At 34.5% G+C, this 19,262-nt stretch overlaps 1 pseudogene; it reads left to right on the top strand.

The window, feature by feature from the left end:
• The first annotated feature begins 1,282 nt into the window (after window positions 1-1,282).
• On the top strand, window positions 1,283-18,615 carry LOC134690890 (glutathione peroxidase-like; annotated as a pseudogene).
• Window positions 18,616-19,262: the final 647 nt, after the last annotated feature.

Here is a 19,262-nt window from a genome sequence, read left to right as displayed (position 1 = left end):
TAGGACAATCCGACCACAGATCATACAATAGGCAAAGTCAACAATCGTTTCATTTTGGGATCCTCTTCGCAATCTGCGCGTAAACTGTTGATTTCTCTAAGAAATCAGAGACATCTATTTTGACTTCTTAAAGTTATGGATGTAAGCTGGATATGAACAATAAATGTACATTGTCAGAATTATACAATTTATGTGCACTCGTTACGAAACAAGAGAATAGATATAGGAAGATGCGGTATGTGTGCCAATGATATGTCTATAAAGCTCGTACAAATGAATTATATATTTACCGACAAATTGAATGCACATATATTTAAAATGATTTTTTTTTATTTTGTCAATACATACGCATTCATTGCTTTTACACTGTAAAAGTATTACTTATTTTCAAAGGTCACACAGTGCCATATGCGCCATTTGATATATATTTGATCTTACAACTCATCTCCTTATTTCTCTATTTTTTCTGAGGGTCTTTTGGGGTTTACAGAACTATGATGTACATATTAGAGCAATCATATAGCAGGGGCGGATCCAGCCATTTTAAAAAGGGGGGTCCTCACCCAGAGTAAAGGGGGGTTCCAGCTATATGCTCCCATTCAAATGCATTGATTGTCCAAATAATTGGGGTCTAACCCCCGGGATCCGCCAATGCATCTAATTACAGAGAGAATTGATGCATTGTATTATCATCAATGAGAATTTCACAGAATAAGCTTTTAATAAGTATGAAGAATAATGTCTTAACAATCTAAAGAATACCGAAAATAAGACCCCCATACTAATGATACTGATCCTTTTCTTTCTTTCTATAATAAATTATACGAGTTACAAAATGTGCTTCCTTCTATAAACGTATATTATCGGCTGTCCTTGATAAGTTTGTCACAGAACTGAGCGAAACTGTTTGCTGGTTTTATTATGCAAGGCCGATCAAAGCAATAGCAGTGACTGTACTTGACGCGAAAATATTTTGTCTCCCGATTTTTGAAGTCAAATACTTTTTCAGAAAGAAATTTGAAATAGAACAATTTAATTAAACCTTGAAACATGTCGCCACCACACACACAAGATGAATGATCGGTGTCAAGTATGTTTCAAGTCTGCACGTTCTAATAATCCATCAATGCAAAAGTGCAATTAAAATTTACCTCAGTTATTAAAATAAAAAACTGTTGTGCACTTTCTTTCTATAGTATTTGCAAATAGGAGATTTACATCTTTGCATTATACAATAACTGCATTAGTTACACAAAAACATAAATATCTGTCAGTATACCAACATCGCGAAGCCGTGATGGTCTGTTTGACTGGTGTCTTGACCATTGCTTTGGTCACTGTATGGTCAGTGTCAGGACAAACAGCACGGACATCTAAGACAATAAGGAAAGTAGCATGTATTCCTCACAAGAACACTCGTCATTCTGTGTACAACTATGCCATACCTGATGTTCATGGCTGCAAGACTATAGATTTCTCGCGTTACCGTGGTAAGGTATGTAACATTTTTATCTAGACCCCTGGAGTCTATTTGTGACAATTATGTGTCGTAAATAAAACCTAATGCTGAAAAAGATTGTGTTAGATATTAACGATGAGTTCACAACGGATAATTATCGCTGGAAGTTTTTTACTCATTTTATGCTGGTGTTGTTTAACCATTTCCCCCTTTCGAAAATTTGGATCATTACTTTTTTTTTTATCCTAAAGTTGACAATACGTATACATAGAATTAGTTTCACTTGCAACCCACGACAATTTTTCTTATTTTCTTTATAAATAATTAATTCCTGGAATGCTAAAATACACTTTTTTCCGACTTGAGGTGCCTTGAATAATGTTGGGTACGCACTGTGTTCGTTTTGTTGACGCAAATGCCACTTCAGGGTCGGGGAGTGAGTGAAAGATACCTATAGGTTTGTGATACAGGAGTTCCGTTTGGCCCGGGAAGTACACCCCTTATGCATGGCCCCATTGCTTTGGTTGCATTAACAGTTTTTTTTCTATGACGTCATGTTTTGAGGGACCATGCATATGTGACCCTTACTGGTGGACTGATTAATAAAGATACTTGTATAAAACTAGATATCACTGGAATCAGAATGTTCTCTAGTTTATAATGAAATGAAAATAATGTGTACTTTTAATATATTATAAAAACTTCATCCAATGAACATGGGGGAAAAAAGGTATAATTTTAACATAAAAAACTTGAAATCAGGTCAAGTGCACACCCATGAAGACATGATCCATGCACATTTTTCATAATCAAAACTGTATGAATTTTGTAGGTTTTTACCTGGCCTTTCAAAAAAATCTTGTTTCAGGGTACGGTTTCCTGCTCCGAAAAGAGCTACAGTGGCTGCAAATAAGTTTTCAATTTTCACTGCTAAAAACGGGGAATAACCCCTAGTTTTTAGTACGAAACTGTTTATAGCACCCTTTCTATGTTAAATTCCTCAATTTCAAGGAGACATCACTTTTATTTTAAGTTCAAATAAAGTGACATTCATTGCATGTCAAGGCTACACTTTATGGTGTCTTATACTGAAATAGTTAATACACCTTTAATTAATGGCATATAAGGAAGAACTGGTTCCCGGGATTTCGGATACATCAAAAAAGGGGTAAAATGTACCCTCTTTTTAAAATTTTGTGTAGTTTTTTAAATATCCAAACTTATAAGTAAAAAGTATTCTACTTGCAAGGATCACCAGTCATTCAGCTTTCATTTGATACCAAACATATACATAAATATTCTACATAATAAGAAAGTTACACTCATGCGTACGTAGGTACTATTTTGTGTTAAATAACTATGTACTACTTTCTTGTGCTTTCTAGCCGTGTTACACCTTTGCATTTCCAAAAAATATCCCTATTCGTATGCCCTCTGTGGTCCCTCAATTGGTTACCGTAATAATATGTATATTATCTTATCTTATTTTATATTGATTCTGTCCAAAAATTCATCAGTACGACTTACACAACTACTGTAACTGTGGATGATAAAATATTATTAATTTATTGAAATATTTGTACTGTAAAAAGAGATAAACAGTAGTAATTGTATGAGCCCTAAATCTCGCACGCTAAACACTAACGCTTTGTTTAGAACTGCGCGCGTACGATGACGCTATATTTGGGCATAAACGCGGACGTTATAGTTAGACTTGACATTGGAATGTATACCTACGGATATGACTTGCTCGAACGCCGTATTTGGGCGTGGACGCTGACGCAACATTTGGGCTTAAACCTTGACGCCATACCTAAATGTTGGACCATGTTATCCTTCAAGGTGTACACTATCAATGACCCTAGAAAGTGGTTTTAATCTCTCACACTTCCAGATGCCATGGCCAGATCAGGGGCGGATCCAGCCATTTTGAAAGGGGGGTCCTAGCCCAGGACAAAAGGGGGGTTCCAATCACATGTCCCCATTCAAATGCATTGGACTTCTCTGAAAAAATATCTCCCCAAACTTCAACATGTCTTCTGAAAATATGAGTTTTGCATCTTGAATATGTCCATTCTTTAGTTTCAAAACCATTTATAGTGAGAAATATAGGCGGAGTTCTATTATTATCCCACCGATAAAATTAACAGTAAGAAGTATAGGCGGAGTTCTAATTTTAATTATGCTGATAAATAATATTTATCAATTCGTAAAAAGATATCATAATCATTTTCATAATTTTCCTATCGGCTTCTGCGAAACTTTTAGCTTATTGTAATATACGGTGATGATTAAAACGACAACCGAGATAATTTGATAAAGGGATAAAAAAAAATATGATGATTTAAAATAAAACATCTGTATACACTTTCTTTCAATAATATGCATGCCAGATATAAACAATTGTATCTGTTCATAATTTTCGAAAACAACAGTGTTTGAAAATAATTGACGTTAAAGTGGTGGAGAAAATTTAAGAAACTGACATATAGAAAATCCTCTAAAATTATTTGATATATACTAGTCAGAAAATATCCATCCATTTATATATTTAACATGCCGAAAAATGTACAGCGGCCGGTATGAAACTTATTGAAAGGAGTTAATGTAAAAAAAAGAAGAAGATGTAGTTTGATTGCCAATGAGACAACTCTCCACAAGAGACCAAAAGACACAGAAATCAACAACTATAGGTCACCGTATGGCCTTTAAAAATGAGCAAAGCCCATACTGCATAGTTAGCTATAAAAGGCCCGAAATGACAAAGTAAAAACAGTTCAAACGAGAAAACTAACGGCCTTATTAAAGCCGGGATACATTAAACACTTTATGTTTAGGCATCCGTCTGTGTCCGATAGCATGTGCATGCCAGAAAGTATGGTGATTTAACACATATCCACAACTATGAGTACACTTCTGCAAGGTCACTCGTCTGTCTAAATAGATATAGGAATTGTGGTATGAGTGCCAATGAGACTACTCTCTATCGCAATTTATAAAAGTAACCAATTATAGATCAAAGTACGGTCTTCAACAGGGACCCGTGGCAAGCTATAAAGGGTCAAACCAATTGTCCATTGATAAATATCTATTAGGCAGCAACCATTTGATTTTCGGGGGTGGGGGTGCTATGGGTTTTTTTTCTTGACAAATTTTTTCGCGACAAGTCGAAAACATTTTTTTTCTTTCAATTTTAGCATTACATATAATGGCAGCTGAGGGTGAAATAAACAATTTGTTTTCTTCTCAGAATCAAAAACAAATTATTTTTTTCTCCAAAAAATGGAAACAAACTTTTTTTTCCAAAAAAAACCATAGCCCCTCCCCCAGAAAATTAAATGGTTGCTGCCTTACTTTGTCTGAAGGCGCAACATAGTTAACATATCTACCAATCTGTGTATATGTCCACAAATCCGTTTACATCTTCGCCAGATTGTGTATATTAATGACTAGTATGTCAAATTCTAGTTTACATCATAGTTTTTTTATTTCACTTTGGAGAGAGTGCCAGATAGGGTTCAACTTACGTCCATTTGTACTGAGAAAGATAATGTTTGATCAGTATACATTACATTGAGATTATCTGCCCTTGACATCCTTACATAAAACAAAATCAGCATCAGTTATATCACACCCGTTGTGTCTGTTGGTAGTATGTAACAATTTTCTTCAGTCGGGATGGGGAGTTTTGTGGATATAGTGACCATTGTTTTGGCCACGCTGTGGTCAGTTTGCGGACGAAATGTGTCATCAAGGCAGGTAGCGTGTTACCATCATGATGACAATCTTCATTCTGTATATAATTTTTCTATGCCGGACATACATGGTGAGAAAACCATAGATTTCTCCCAGTATCGTGGTAAGGTAAGTAACTAGTTAATTTAGGGCAAATACAAACATATGTGGTTCCAGTTACCCTACACACCCTACGTTTTTAGTCCAAGCATGGCCTACGCAAGAGTTTTTTTTTGTAATTTTCCAGTCTTTATGTCAGAATGTTTTTCCCATAGACTTGTCATATTTCCTATTTTGCAAATTGGAAATTTCAAAAACGTAATAAATATATTTTGAAATTTCCAATTTGCAAAATAGGAAATATAAAAGACTCAATGTAAAAAATTAAATTAAATTAAAAAAAAATATCCCTACCTACCTACCCTGACTTTTTATTGGATGTAACTAGAACCATATATACTATTGTATTTTGCCTTAGGATCCTTCATAAAAAAACCTTATACGAATGCATGTTTACTGTTAAACTTGCATAATCAAAAGACATTTTTTGAAATGCGTATTAAATTAAGCCATGCAAGTCATACAAATATTACGAATTTAGAAAAAAGGCCGTAGAAAAAAATATTGAGAAAATAACCGGAATCATATTCTTAAATATTATTTATTTTGTTGTTTTGTGTGCATATATTTTATTTTATAAAAGTTAGGGGCGTTTCCATTATTTTTTTTTAAAGTGGACGTACTTGTAAAAGATGTACCACCAAGAGGAGCCTTGCGAAAAAAATGGGTGATTTTGTGCCAGAAAAAAAGGCTAATCAAAATTGGATGTGTTCCTTCTGTTCCCTCTACTCCCTTTGTTGAAGAAGGTCAACATTGGCGGATCTACGGGGGTGGGGGGGGGGGGGGGGGGTGGGTGGGTTGGAACCACCTTTTTGGGCCGATCAATGCATTTGAATGGGGACATATAGTTGGTACCCTCCTTTGTCCTGGGTTGGGAACCCCCCTTTTTAAAATGGCTGGATCCGCCCCTGGTCAAGGTATTTTATAAAACATGCATTATCATGAATTTAGAAAAAGAAAATCATTTATAGTTTTTACTTTTGAGTGTATTATGTCGTTTTTGTCAACAGTTTTTGTTTCCACTTTGAATCATTGTGTATTAGTTCTTATATCTGTTAATAATATTTCAATTTATTATTAAATTTAAAATTATTAATCAGTTTAAAAAATTTCCTTTAAATTTCGTTAAAACTTATATACGAGAGTAGCATATATCATACAGGAAGCACATTTCGACCATTTATTGCACATGCATTTATCATGAATTATGTATAAGAGGGTCTGGTGGGGTTATATAATAGAGAATAATAAGTAAAAGGTGCAGAACAAACATGAATTAGGGGAAAAAAGGGAGGGATAAAAAAGTAAAAAATAAGCTAAAAGGGAACAAGGAATAATGCGGTGCTGAAATATAAAGAATAAAGGATAATTGTCAAAGTAAATACTATAATAAAGTATTAAATTCATATTAAAAAATAATTCAGACCCTCTTTTATACTGCAAGTGAATTTTATAAACGACTGGCCTAGTCTACGGACATAGATATATGTATGCATCATATGTTTTACGCTGCAGGTCATTATCCTAAATATTTGCCTTAGATTTTGTTGTTTTTAATGGGTTTTTTTTAATTATTATTGTTTTAATGTCTTATCATTACACTTATACTAAGTGCAGAAAATAACGCATCTTACGTTCTACGCTGCAGGTCATTTACTGTAAAGGGGTGCCTTATATTTCGTTTTTTTTCTTAATTTAAAAAAAAAATCAAAGGTTTTAATGTCTAATCATTCCATCAATATAAGTGCAGAGAAAAAAAATGCTTAAGAATTTTTATACATTTGCGAATCTGGTATTTCAGTGATTATAAGAAAGATAAGCTATAGTTTTATATAATTAATCGACCTTGATGAGTGGGAAATAAAACATTGAAAGTCTGCCAAAATGTATTGCATTTTCTTTCATTTAAAACAGCTGATCTATGAATACACATATGTCAATTTACAGTAATAAATTACATATAAACAATCTTTCACAAATTACTGCAATATGTCTACCTGGCTATCCATTACCTACATGTATCAAACATTCTATACATATAATAGTCTGGAAATAAAATACACCCTATACATACGGAGGCAACTGCAGGCGCAGATCTAGGATTTGATGTTAAGGACAAAAAAGTGGGGGAGTGGTGTGCTCCTGAGAATAAGGAATGTGATAACCTTTCTTTTCAAAATTAAATTTACCTTTTGAGTGGAGCAACTGATACCTTTCAAGTTTTTATGACCGACAGCAAAATCCTTGCAAAAGGGGGCGTCCGTGTGGCTGTACGGCATGTACAAGTTTTCAGCCACATCCAAATTTCCCCGACCATCATCCTAGAGAGCATCTATTACCAGACCTACCTATTGTATTTATTGTTAACTTGTTCTTGTCCTAAACATGGAATATTTGCCACTGGAGGTAAAGCAACCAACAATCAATCAATCATTTATAACTTAGTCTTTATTCTTCAATTTTATGAAAAAAACACAAAAAAATCCTGAACCCACCCTGTTACCTATACACACATGTACAAAATATTTATAATCTTTAAAAGTACAATTCTGCGTTTACATGTTTCGACATCAAATGATGAATCATCGGCTAGTATACTCTGCCGACAGCCAATACTTGGTTTGTTTAAATGTCACAGAAACGTGATTCATACTAACTTTTATATAAAGAAAGAAAAAAGAATAGTGCAAAGATTAATTGCTGCTGGTAATGAAATATCTATTTGCAACTTTTGCCGTTTAAACAAAAGGTAGTTCAAATATCGAACACTACTTTTTTAACGTTCTCAAAACATTCTGTATTGTAGACTTGTTCTTGTCCTGAACATGCATGAAATATTTGCCACTTGACGTTAAGCACCTTTCATTCAAAAAATCAATTAATATATTCCAAAAAAAGGTGGTCTGTAGTCTTTGACAAAGATCTAATCTTTCTGAAAGTTATGAGAAAGTGCGACCGTGCAAGACCATTATATGTAGTCAAGGTCGTAAGTTACGAGGACTTTTAACAAACTGGATTTGAATATGAAGTTTTAGTATACAAGTATCCTCTACCAGTATAGTCTTGTTATTTTTCTAAGCATCTTAATAGGCGGATTGATGAGGGACAGGGGCCAGGTACACCATATGGAGCTTCTTGGATATACTTTTCGTATTTCTCACTCCAAACAGTGTCTAGTTCTTCCCCTTTTGTATGGGGCTACCTGTATGTTTAATGCATTGACGTTTTTCATGTTCCACTGATAGTTTGCCCCTCCCTTTCAAAATGCCGGATCCATATCTGATCTTCTTCCTGAAAGACTTATGCCCCTTAGAAACATCAATTATATGGAAAACTTTATTGTTAGCGTTCTTCTTGTACAATCTTGCCTTAATTTTCTCAACTTAACTTATCGGTTTATATCAGAAAAGTCTTTGACGAGTTCGCAAATAAGTCCGATCAACAATGTTATAAAGCGTTATGTCCTTGGAAATATTAGTTATATCGAAAATTGACTTATTAACGCTTTACATTGTAATATATACAAAAGAAGATGTGGTATGATTGCAAATGAGACAACTATCCACAAAAGACCAAAATGACAATAGTATGTACAGATTTTTATGAAATCTCTATTATAGATTTGTATCATGAATTTATTTGACAAGTTTGAAAATTACATCCGATAAATTATTTTTTTCAAGAATTGTATCGTCCTGAACATGCATGAAATATTTGCCACTGGACGTTAATCAACCAACAATCAACCAATATAAGAATTGTGTCCCTAGAAATAGTGCATTGTTAGCAATTCCAATTGTCGCCTTATTACTATTAAATTTATATCATATGTTTATATCAGCAAAGTCTTTGACAGTTTCGAAAATAAGTTCTGATCAATCATTTTTAACGAGCTATGCCCCTTAGAAATTATAATGTAATCATATTAATTGAATTTGCCCTGAAGCCTGTGTTTCTCTACTGATAGTAATAATTAGTCTTATTGAACTAACCCGAATAATTCAGTCGTTTTATTCCGCTGATCTACGAAGGCTACATTAACTGGTGAAGTAAATTAAATGTTCACGCAAGGAGAAATCTCTCGTGTGGGAGAAAATCGGGCACGGAAAGGGCTTGAATTGAACAAACAAAAAAAGCGTTTTTTTTTCTCTAGTTAATGCTCCTGTACCTTGAATAGATAAAATATGTGCAACACGGGAGACAATTAAGAACTCTGTAAATCATTAGCCTGGGATCCTGGCTAATCTTGTCAGTTCGCATAGCTAGATATCGGGACGGGATACCAGTCTATGTTATCATCAGTTTATTTACCCTCACAATCAGTTGCATATCTTTATGTAATTATTTAATCGTGATTTCTCCTTGCGTGAAAATTTAATTTACTTCACCCATGGAAGTATTATATTGACTAATATAATACTTCCATGCTTCACCAGTTTATGAACGTCTAAACATAATGATTAATTTCAACACCACATAACCAGTGGCATATTTATTATGTAAATGATTAAAGAAAATAATTATGCTGATTCGTCACATTACGCATGTTTTACGCAGTTGATAATGTGCACGTGTTTCATATAAAAGTGTGATATAATGCAAATCAAACGCAATTGTGAATTTCATTCAATTGATAAACAAATCTTTGAGGTGTAATTTTGAATGAGGTAGCATTTTTTAACGGAATCTTAAAACATGTAAAAGTAAAAAAACAATAAAAAGATCCAATAAATGTATTGACGTATTCAGTTTAATTTGTTTATTTTTAAATTCCTTTTTAGCTCACCTGGCCCACAGGGCCAAGTGAGCTTTTCTCATGACTTGGCGTCCGGCGTCCGTCGTCGTCGTCGTCCGGCGTCCGTCGTCGTCGTCGTCCGTCGTCGTCGTCCTGCGTCCGGCGTTAACTTTTACAAAAATCTTCTCCTCTGAAACTACTAGGCCAAATTTGACCAAACTTGGCCACCATCATCATTGGGGTATCTTGTTTAAAAATTGTGTCCGGTGACCCCGCCAACTAAACAAGATGACCGCCATGGCTATAAATAGAACATAGGGGTAAAATGCAGTTTTTGGCTTATAACTCAAAAACCAAAGCATTTAGGGCAAATCTGACATGGGGTAATATTGTTAATCAGGTCAAGATCTATCTGCTCTGAAATTTTCAGATGAATCTGACATTCCGTTGTTTGGTTGCTGCCCCTGAATTGGTAATTTTAAGGAAATTTTGTTGTTTTTGGTTATTATCTTGAATATTATTTTAGATAGAGATAAACTGTAAAAAGCAATAATGTTCAGCAAAGTAAGATCTACAAATAAGTCAACATGACCAAAATGATCAGTTGACCACTTTAGGAGTTATTGCCCTTTATAGTCAATTTTTAACCATTTTTCGTAAATCTTAGTAATCTTTTAGAAAAATCTTCTCCTCTGAAACTGCTTGGCCAAATTAGTTGAAACTTGGCCACAATCATCATTGGGGTATCTAGTTTAAAAATTGTGTCCGGTGACCCCGCCAACTAATCAAGATGACCGCCATGGCTATAAATAGAACATAGGGGTAAAATGCAGTTTTTGGCTTATAACTCAAAAACCAAAGCATTTAGAGCAAATCTGACATTGGGTAAAATTGTTAATCAGGTTAAGATCTATCTGCCCTGAAATTTTCAGATGAATTGGACAACCTATTTTTGGGTTGCAGCCCCTGAATTGGTAATTTTAAGGAAATTTTGCTGTTTTTGGTTATTATATTGAATATTATTATAGATATAGGTAAACTGTAAACAGCAATAATGTTCAGCAAGGTCAGATATACAAATAAGTAAACATGACCAAAATGGTCAGTTGACCTCTTTAGGAGTTATTGCCCTTTAAAGTCAAATTTTAACCATTTTTCGTAAATTTTATATATCTTTTACTAAAATCTTCTTCTCTGAAACTGCTGTGCCAAATTGATCCAAACTTGGCCACAATCATCTTTGGGGTTATTTGTTTAAAAACGTGTCCTGTGACCTGGCCATCAAACCAAGATGGCCGCCACGGCTAAAAATAGAACATAGGGGTAAAATGCAGTTTTTGGCTTATAACTCAAAAACCAAATAATTGAGAGAAAATCTGACATGAAGTAAAATTGTTAATCAGGTCAAGATCTATCTGCCCTGAAATGTTCAGATGAATTGGACAACCTGTTTTTGGGTTGCGGCCCCTGAATTGGTAATTTTAAGGACATTTTGCTGTTTTTGGTTATTATATTGAATATTATTATAGATATAGGTAAACTATAAACAGCAATAATTTTCAGCAAAGTCAGATCTACAAATATGTCAACCTGAACGAAATGGTTAATTGACCCCTGTAGGAGTTATTGACCTTTGTAGTCAATTTTCAATCTGCTTCCTTTGTTTAATATTCACATAGACCAAGGTGAGCGATACAGGCTCTTTAGAGCCTCTAGTTTTTTTGTTAAAATGTTTTTAGATTTTTATTGTTTCATCCATACACGAGGGGCTGAATGGGGTTTACTAAATAAATATAATTGGCAACAAGTGCATCCATACACGAGGGGCTGAATGGGGTTTACTAAATAAATATAATTGGCAACAAGTGCAGAATTAAATGATATAGAGAAATAGGCCAAAAATAAAGAATATAGACTATGATAATTAGTTGCTAAGTTAAGGTTTATGTACCCTTCTGTAGCCATTTTTGTACGAATTTTTCAAACCTCAATTGTATCAAAACTACAGATATAATAAATAATAGAGATAGGCTATTTAGTACATATTCCAAGGGGAAACTTGATGCAAAGCATAATTATTTTTCACTGTTTCATTGCATTTGATAGAAAAAGAGGACTTTGTGGCAAATAAATCAAGATTTTTATAGAAAATCCACAGCCTTTAATACAGAGATTTTTGTTATAAAATTTGAAACATAAATTACTCACTTTATTTTCTATGATGTGCTAGTGTTTATTTTTAACAAAAAGTTCTAAGAAACCTGTAAATTTCAAAACACCTCGTGCTGAGTCACTAAAGTCGAGCGCACCCAAAAAGGTGTACTTGATTTTGGCCATATTTATATTTCTTTTAACCAATAACTACATTTATAAACTTGTTTTAAGGAAATCAATGCTAGCACTGCATGCAATAATCCTATATCTATCAGTCATCACATTGCCAAATATGAGAGTACAAGGATAAAGGCTGTGGATTTTCTATAAAAATCTTGATCTATTTGCCACAAAGTCCTCTTTTTCTATTAAATGCAATGGAACAGTAAAAAATAATGCTTTCCATCAAGTTTCCCCTTGGGACATGTACAAAATGGCCTATCTCTATTATTCATTTTATCTGTAGTTTTGATACAATTGAAGTTTGAAAAATTCGTACAAAAATGGCTACAGAAGGGTACTTAAACCTTAATTTATCATCATGCATATGCATGAAATATTGAAGATAAATAAACAATTAGTTATACATACTTTTGTCTCATAGTATTCTTTTCATATATTATACTTACCGACAAAGGCTTTTCATTGCTTTATATTTATAAACAATGAAAAGTAAAATAATTACAAAAATACTGAATTCCGAGGAAAATTCAAAAAAGAAAAGACTGTAATCAAACGGCAAAATCAACAGCTCGAACACATCAAACTAATAAATAACAACTGTCATATTCCTGAAGCTCGAACACATCAAACGAATAAATAACAACTGTCATATTCCTGAAGCTCGAACACATCAAACTAATAAATAACAACTGTCATATTCCTGACTTGATAAAGGCTTTTTCTCATGTAGAAAATGGTGAATTAAACCTGATTTAAAAGCTAGCTAAATCTCTCGCGTGTATGATAGTGGCATCAAATTCTATTAAAATGACAAAGATGCGCGAACAAAACAAACAGACATAATAGGTAAAAAGTTTTAAAAAAAAAGGAATATAGCAGTCAACATTGTGTTATTATTGTATAATCGATTTTCATAGTTGAAATTGTATGAGATATTTGTCACTGGAAGTATCGGAAACTCTAACTAATCAAACACTATGTTATATACGTTTTACTTGTAGGTTCTTCTGTTGGTGAATGTGGCTAGCTTTTGAGGCACCAATTCTATGTTATATACGTTTTACTTGTAGGTTCTTCTGTTGGTGAATGTGGCTAGCTTTTGAGGCACCAATTCTATGTTATATACGTTTTACTTGTAGGTTCTTCTGTTGGTGAATGTGGCTAGCTTTTGAGGCACCAATTCTATGTTATATACGTTTTACTTGTAGGTTCTTCTGTTGGTGAATGTGGCTAGCTTTTGAGGCACCAATTCTATGTTATATACGTTTTACTTGTAGGTTCTTCTGTTGGTGAATGTGGCTAGCTTTTGAGGCGCCAATTCTATGTTATATACGTTTTACTTGTAGGTTCTTCTGTTGGTGAATGTGGCTAGCTTTTGAGGCACCAATTCTATGTTATATACGATTTACTTGTAGGTTCATCTGTTGGTGAATGTGACTAGCTTTTGAGGCACCAATTCTATGTTATATACGATTTACTTGTAGGTCCTTCTGTTGGTGAATGTGGCTAGCTTTTGAGGCACCGATTCTATGTTATATACGTTTTACTTGTAGGTTCTTCTGTTGGTGAATGTGGCTAGCTTTTGAGGCACCAATTCTATGTTATATACGTTTTACTTGTAGGTTCTTCTGTTGGTGAATGTGGCTAGCTTTTGAGGCACCAATTCTATGTTATATACGTTTTACTTGTAGGTTCTTCTGTTGGTGAATGTGACTAGCTTTTGAGGCGCCAATTCTATGTTATATACGTTTTACTTGTAGGTTCTTCTGTTGGTGAATGTGACTAGCTTTTGAGGCACCAATTCTATGTTATATACGTTTTACTTGTAGGTTCTTCTGTTGGTGAATGTGGCTAGCTTTTGAGGCACCAATTCTATGTTATATACGTTTTACTTGTAGGTTCTTCTGTTGGTGAATGTGGCTAGCTTTTGAGGCACCAATTCTATGTTATATACGTTTTACTTGTAGGTTCTTCTGTTGGTGAATGTGGCTAGCTTTTGAGGCGCCAATTCTATGTTATATACGTTTTACTTGTAGGTTCTTCTGTTGGTGAATGTGGCTAGCTTTTGAGGCACCAATTCTATGTTATATACGTTTTACTTGTAGGTTCTTCTGTTGGTGAATGTGGCTAGCTTTTGAGGCACCAATTCTATGTTATATACGTTTTACTTGTAGGTTCTTCTGTTGGTGAATGTGGCTAGCTTTTAAGGCACCAATTCTATGTTATATACGTTTTACTTGTAGGTTCTTCTGTTGGTGAATGTGGCTAGCTTTTGAGGCACCGATTCTATGTTATATACGTTTTACTTGTAGGTTCTTCTGTTGGTGAATGTGGCTAGCTTTTGAGGCGCCAATTCTATGTTATATACGTTTTACTTGTAGGTTCTTCTGTTGGTGAATGTGGCTAGCTTTTGAGGCACCGATTCTATGTTATATACGTTTTACTTGTAGGTTCTTCTGTTGGTGAATGTGGCTAGCTTTTGAGGCACCAATTCTATGTTATATACGTTTTACTTGTAGGTTCTTCTGTTGGTGAATGTGGCTAGCTTTTGAGGCACAAATTCTATGTTATATACGTTTTACTTGTAGGTTCTTCTGTTGGTGAATGTGGCTAGCTTTTGAGGCACCGATTCTATGTTATATTTGTTTTACTTGTAGGTTCTTCTGTTGGTGAATGTGGCTAGCTTTTGAGGCACCAATTCTATGTTATATACGTTTTACTTGTAGGTTCTTCTGTTGGTGAATGTGGCTAGCTTTTGAGGCACCGATTCTATGTTATATACGTTTTACTTGTAGGTTCTTCTGTTGGTGAATGTGGCTAGCTTTTGAGGCACCAATTCTATGTTATATACGTTTTACTTGTAGGTTCTTCTGTTGGTGAATGTGGCTAGCTTTTGAGGCGCCACTCCCCAGTACCATGGGTTGAATGCACTTCAAGATACTTATAAAAACTTCCACGTCGTTGGGGTTCCATGTAATCTGTTTGGCAAGGTACGTATTTGTGGCAGAGTGACTAAAAAAACAAATTTTACTAAGTCAATGCTTCATTATTTATTAAAATAATAAAACGCAAAACTAAGAACGTAAGACCAAGAATCGCAAAACTAAGAACGTAAGACCAAGAATCGCAAAACTAAAGTTGTCGTTTATTGACGTGGTCATAAGTGTTTCTTGTTTCTCGTTCTTTTCAAAGATTAGACCGTTTGTTTTCCCGTTTGAATGATTTTACACTAGTCATGTTTTGGGCCCTTTATAGCTTGCTGTTTGGTGTGAGCCAAGGCTCCGTGTTGAAGATCGTACGTTTACCTATAATGGTTGACTTTTATAAATTGTGACTTGGATGGAGAGTTGTTTCATTGGCACTCATACCACATCTTCTTATATCTATGTACCATTTAGACATGTTTTATCAAGTTTTGAGTGTTGTCCAAAATATGTGTTCAAATGAAATGCTTTAACTGAAACAAAACATATGTTGCAAGTAAACCAATATAATGTCTTCGGGCTAAAAGACAATTGATTCTGGTTAGCGACGTCTTTTTTACTTTCTTTCAATATTATTTTTTTACTTCCCTTCTAAAAAGTTGGGGTCCTAACAGTTTATCTCATCACGACCTAATAAAAATAAAAATTGTAATTTCACATCTCCATTGAAGTATGTACATGCTATTTTTTTCTTCGAAAAAACGCTTTCAATTTAGTTGTTTTAAATGAAAAAAACATTTTCGCTATTTTTAAAAGTGAAATGAAACCTATTTTTTTTATTTGCATAGCAGATGATTTTAAGGAGCGAACGTTATGGTTCATTTGAATGATATACAATTTCTATTTCAGCAAGAGCCAGGAGCAAATGGAACGGAAATTTTAAACACGATAAAACATGTTCGTCCAGGTTCCAGATTCGTTCCAAACTTCACACTGACACAAAAGACTGATGTCAATGGAGAAAAGGAACATGCATTATTTACATACCTAAAGGTAATTTCTAATTGTATGGGTTTGTGCACTTTAGCTCACCGGGCCCGAAGGGCCTCATGTGAGGACATGTCATCACTTGGCGTCCGCCGTCGTCTGTCGTCACCGTCTGTCTCCTCTGAGACTACTGGTCCAAATTATTTCCTACCTTTACAGGATGTTCCTTAGGGGATCTAGTTTATAGATTGCTCCCGAAGTTTAAATCCATCAACAAACATGGCCGCCAAAAAGAAGATGGGAGTAAAGTTCAATTTTTGGCTTACAACTCAAAAACAAAAACATTTACAGCGATTAGGAGACGGTAAAAATGTTCAATGGGTTTCTACTAGTCATGAAATTATCAAATCGGCTAATCCATTGATAGTGGCAAACATTGTATAAAATTAAGAATGAAATGGGGAATATTTCAAAGAGACAACAACCCGACCAAAGAGCAAATAACAACCGAAGTCCACAAATGGGTCTTCAACGCAGCGAGAAAATCCTGTACCCGGAGGTAGGCCTCACCTTACCCCTAAATAAAAACGTGTAATTGTTAGGTGATAATGGACGTCATACTCAACTCCAAAACATACAAATGAAACATACATGTCTAACATTGGCCATAAGTTCCTTACTTTGGACAGGCACAACAATGCCGCGGGGTTGAATATTTTTTTGTGAGATCTCGATCAATTCTCCCCATACCTCAAGCCAAGGAAGAATAAAGAAAAACATGAAGCAATACGCACAGTAAACTCAATTTAAAAGAAGTTTGAGTCCGATGTCAGAAAAGGTAACAAAAGAAACTGAGCAAAATGCCTTTTCGTGATTAATCAACAAGAAATCCAATCTTTAGGTTCTGCAAAGTTTTTGATCGTGATAGAGAACTCTCTGTAAAAAGGGTATATACTTGATTGGAACATGAATATTTTTTTCAGCCTACCATCTACAAATAAGTTTTGCGAGACAGAACGAAGCTAATGGTATCCATATACATTTTGCAATACATTAACATTTTATTTTTGTCGTTACTGTCGGTTAGTAAACACAACGATTCTGTTTGGTTACGCTTAACCTACTATGTTTGGTGATTTGTGTATTCCGCGGTTAAAATAATATTCAGTTCGAGGTTAAGTAAATTTCCCGCCAAAATGCCACACACATATGATATTTTCCTGCTACGACATGCGATATGATTGCTACTGAGACAACTATCCAAAAAAACAAATGTTAAAGAACGTGGTTTTAGGCTACAATTTGTCACCTTATGACCTTCAACAATGAGCAAAAACCATAACATACAGTAAGCTATATAAGATATGTCTGTAGAAAATGTAAGATGAAAAAAAAAAGTTTATTTCGCTTTTTTTTTTGCGACTTTTGTTTCTACACTCGTTTTCCACCATTTTTCTACATAATCGCTACAAATATGTAACAAAGAAATAAGAATTTTCCGTTTCGAATTTTCCTAAGAATTCAGTTCATTTGTTATTTTTCTTTTTTCATACAAATCATGTCTGTACATTTAAGGCTTACTGCCCACCAGTAGATGACATATTTTATACAGAACAATCTGGAATTTATTACAAGCCTTACCATAACAGTGATGTCAGATGGAACTTCGAAAAATTCCTTATCAATAAAGAAGGGAAAGCTGTAATGAGATACCCAACACGTCTGGCACCATCCGCGTTAGAAAAAGATATACAAGATTTGTTAGAGGAGGGACCACAAACAAACTCATATGGTGGAGGATCGGGTCGGTGACTCGTAAATTGGACTTTATTTTCGGCTTTATGGCTTTTTATATGCAAAATATTGTAAGGCTCAAACCATTTTCTTATTGAGGGAAAAGATGAGCAGAATTAGTTTATTTACTGATTCATTTATTGGGATTGGGTGAGGTTATGTTGAAGGAATGAAATATCCTTCCCTGGTAAGGAAATGGTTTGTGCCCAAAACTAGCACTCGCATTACTAATAACATTGAAGGTTTCTTAATGATTCATTTTAACAAATATTTAATTTAATGTATTGCCAATGATTATTACTATATAATTGTTTAGAATAATTGACACGTATCGTATGAATATAAATTAAATTTAAGTCTTATTTATTTTATGATGTAATTTTTACAGTTTATGATTAATTTGCCAGAAATAGAGGGAACTCTATGGTGGATTTTGAATGAATCAATAATAAAATGGTATTTGCATTCTATCATTTTTGTATTTGGTTCTTGTAAAAAACAATGAATAAAATAAATAAAACAAACAGTTTAGTTTTATAGTTTTTTTTAATGGTAAACAAGAGATTACTACAGAGCATCCATCAGTAGTTCCTTCATTTAAAATAACATATTCAGTTCAAACACATGTCACTATAATAAATAATTCAGCTTGTTAGAGCTGGGAACAGTTTATCAATAAATTTGTTCAAGGTTAGAGAGATTGATTAATGTTGATGTTAATGTGTTCTACCACCAAATCATAGTACGATGCGGGAAAGTGAAAAGCCACCCAATGACCCCCCGTTTTGGTCACAGTTGTCCGTATTGACCACAAACGTTCTAGGCCTGTCGTTCACATAGCTAGGCAAGTCTTCTGCACAGCACACGGTCATGGGCAATCCGCTCAAAGCATCCTCTACATCTTGCCCGGTATTCGGGAGAGCAATGTTGTTTTTCTTCCCACAACCTTGCTGACTATATGGGCTTCCAATCCACGAAGGTGAGCAAACACTACTCCACTCCCGATAGACGATGAGATCTTCTTGTCTTTCAGCATCGTCCGACAATACGTCTGTTGTATCGTCGGCCATGTCTTCGTCTGACGACACCGAACTTTCGTCTTCGAAGAGATGGGCGTCCTCCTTCTTTTCGTCATGTGTCTCTCCTTGACCGATCTGCAAGACCTCTGTGC

The sequence above is a fragment of the Mytilus trossulus genome, chromosome 11 (genome assembly GCF_036588685.1).
Source record: "Mytilus trossulus isolate FHL-02 chromosome 11, PNRI_Mtr1.1.1.hap1, whole genome shotgun sequence".
NCBI classification, from domain to species: domain Eukaryota; kingdom Metazoa; phylum Mollusca; class Bivalvia; order Mytilida; family Mytilidae; genus Mytilus; species Mytilus trossulus.
The sequence above is the reverse complement of the archived record's forward strand: the minus strand, read 5'-3'. Positions and strand labels throughout refer to the sequence as shown.